Raw genomic sequence first — 3318 nt, 5'->3', positions numbered from 1 at the left:
GGTGACCACCCCTGAACTAAACAGGGAAACAGGGACTTGTAAGAATGGAGTGGTCTAATTAGAGCTATGTAGATGGAAGCACTTCTCAAAAGAAAAAGTCAATACTCAAAAGGCATCTCTGTTTCAACTATAACCAGCCATTAACCTGGCAAAAACCAGAAATGAGTTTCTCAACTGTGAGAAGGAAAGCACCAAAATAAAGAGCATCTTGGTCATTCTGACACTAGCCACGATGTGGCAAGCTCTTTTGAAAAGTCAGAATCTACGAACCCTCTTTAAAACATCATGTAGGCCAATGCTATGGATTTTGGCATATTTTTCTATAGACCTTCAGGGATGAAAGTTATCCTATCCAGTCTTACCGTGGCTTTGTCAGCTGATGAAGGAAATGCTTCTCTGCACACCCTGTAAAGCAGCAGGTGTCAAAGTGTGGTCTCCAAACCAGTAGCATCTGCACCACCTGGCAGCTTGTTAGAAATGGAGATTCTCAGGCTCCCAACCCAAACCTACTGAGTCAGAAACTCTGGGGGTGGGGCCCAGAAGCCCATCTTTTAACAAGCCTTTCTTGTGATTCTGCTGAACACTCAAATTTGAAGCAATAACAACAACACGACCACATTTGAGCACCTGTTCTCAATTTTGGCTGCATATTGGAATCACCTGGGGAGTCTTAAAAATACACTGATGCCTGGGTCTCCCCTCCAGGGATTCTGATTTAATTGGTGTGGTCTAGGATTGGGATTTTTAAAAGTTCCCCAGGTAATCTAATGTGCATCAACATTCGAGAAGCACTGCATTATGGCACATTAAAGTGCATTACTCTGCTATGCAAGCTGGGCCCCATCCGCAGATCAATTACATTTAAATCTCTGGAGCTGGAACCTGGACATTTGTGTGTATATCTATTTTGGCACTGGTGTTTTTTTCAAGCTCCCTGGTTGATTCTAATGTGTGGCCGGGGTAGAGAATCACTTCATTATTATAACACGTGTGGCCTCCTTTTACTTGCTTCTCCTCCTGGGCTCAGGAATGAGTTTTCTGGTGGAAAACTGAGGCAGAAGGACTTGAGCAAGCCTGGGACCTGCATCGTACAGAGAGCAGATGTGTGGTTCTGCTTCTCCATGCCGCCCTAAGTTTTCTAGTGGTCATGGGAGACTTGTGGTTTTCCTGCACTGCCAGCATCTCTGAATAAGTCTGCCAAATTCAGGGGCAAAGTGTTAGCAAGCTCACTTGGCCAGCAGACTAAGCCATGTTCTCCACCATTTTGACCTCCATATACCTGACTCCTGTGTCTGTCTCTCAGTTGTTTCCAAGTTTGAGAAGGGATTAAAGGAATGTCATGTGTTAGCCGCTAAAACCCGAACCCCAACAGTGGTGAAAGCCTACCTCAGCTGTTCAGTTGCCCTGCCCCATTTGAGCATTGGCCATCATAGTGGAGCTGGTACCCAAGATGTTCCCTGAAGAAATTATGAGCACCTCAAACTCCCAGGGCCAGAAGGTGAAACAACATTATACCAGCCTTAGCAGATCTTGAATGGAGAACTTGCCCAAACAGAGTGCCTTATCTTCAGACAAGACTCATTGTGTCCGAGGAGGGTCATTGCAAGAGATCATCTTCCCCAAGAAAGTGACTCAGCCACCCTCAGCATACTTCCTTTGAGGTCCAAAGGACTTGGGTTCAAATTCTGGCTCTATTACCTGCCAGCTGGGGACCCTGAACAAGGCATTCGCCATTCTGAAGCCTAGTTATCTTGTTTATGAAATGAACAAGGTTGGTGGTTGTGATAACCAAGTGAAATAATGGGATAATGAATGCTTTATTTTTCCTATAGTGGGAAATGCTTTGTAAACGGTGAAAAGCTGTAGCATGTAAGACGTTGTTCTAGATGGGGAGACTGGATGTGGAGAGGTATAAAATTAGCCTGTCATGCAAGGCTTGGTAACATTTTTCAGTGGTATATGGAGGAGCCTTATAGGTATCTGGAGGCAGAAGGAAGCATTGAGGGCTGGACATGCAGCCCTGGCAATTGCTAGAGGGTCTCCTTGTGTGGAGGGAGAACTGGTCCTCCCTCACGACTCATTGCATTGTTCTCTGCACTACATTCTCTTTCTTTCTTTCCTTCTTTCTTTCTCTTTCTTTCTTTCTTTCTTTCTTTCTTTCTTTCTTTCTTTCTTTTTTTCTTTCTCTCTCTCTCTCTTTCTTTCTTTTTTTTTTCTTTTTTTTTTTTTTTTGACAGAGTCTTGCTCAATCACCCAGGCTGGAGTGCAGTGGCATGATCTCGGCTCACTGCAAGCTTGGCTTCCTGGGTTCACGCCATTCTCCTGCCTCAGCCTCCCGAGTAGCTGGGACTACAGGTGCACACCACCACGCCCGGCTAACTTTTTTGTATTTTTAGTAGAGTCAGGGTTTCACCATGTTAGCCAGGATGGTCTCAATCTCCTGACCTCGCGATCCACCCACCTTGGCCTCCCAAAGTGCTGGAATTACAGGCGTGAGCCAGCTACATTCACTTTCTACTTGGAGACAACAGCCACCACACTATGACCTTAGGCGAGGGTTCCTGGCCATTTACGTTCTGATCCAAAGGACAAATGGCCCTTCCCTTAATTCTCTGTAGCACAGCTGAGCCTGGAGGAACAGCTAAGTAAAATGTTTCTAATAGAAGGAAATGATGATGGAGAGTAACACGTGATCAGGCTTATAGGTAGCACAGTTTAACTACTTATTCTGCTTTAATATATTATGGTATTTACAGATAGATTTCTTTTATTGACAAATAAAGAGGTTCTGGACTAGATTTTGTTAAAGGAAGCTACCGGTTTCCTCATAGGTGATCAACATCTTAAACCCTTAATATGGTCCTCAAGGCATTGCCTGATATGGCCCCAATGCCCCTCCTTCAGCCTCAGCCTCTTTTTGCCCCCCTTCTCCTTGCTGTCTGAGCTCTAGACACACTGGGCTCCTCTGCAGACCTTGACAATCTCCTACCTGCTTCCAACCCTTTAAACCCATCTGCAACAGACCTACCTTATCTGTGCCAGGCTAATCCTTTTTTGTTTTGTTTTTTATTTTTTATTTTTGCCTCTAGATATAATTTTTTGTTGTTGTTTATTACTTTTTAGCCTGGCTAACTCTTTTTTTTTTTTTTTTTTTTGAGATGGAGTCATGCTCTGTCACCTAAGCTGGAGTGCAATAGTGTGATCTCAGCTCACTGCAACCTCTACCTCCTGGGTTCAAGCGATTCTCATGCCTCAACCTCCCAAGTAACTGGGATTACAGGTGTGCACCACCATATCCAGCTAATTTTTTTTTTTTTT

This window comes from Piliocolobus tephrosceles, chromosome 6 (assembly GCF_002776525.5).
Source record: "Piliocolobus tephrosceles isolate RC106 chromosome 6, ASM277652v3, whole genome shotgun sequence".
Lineage (NCBI taxonomy): Eukaryota > Metazoa > Chordata > Mammalia > Primates > Cercopithecidae > Piliocolobus > Piliocolobus tephrosceles.
Note: the sequence above shows the minus strand (reverse complement) of the source record.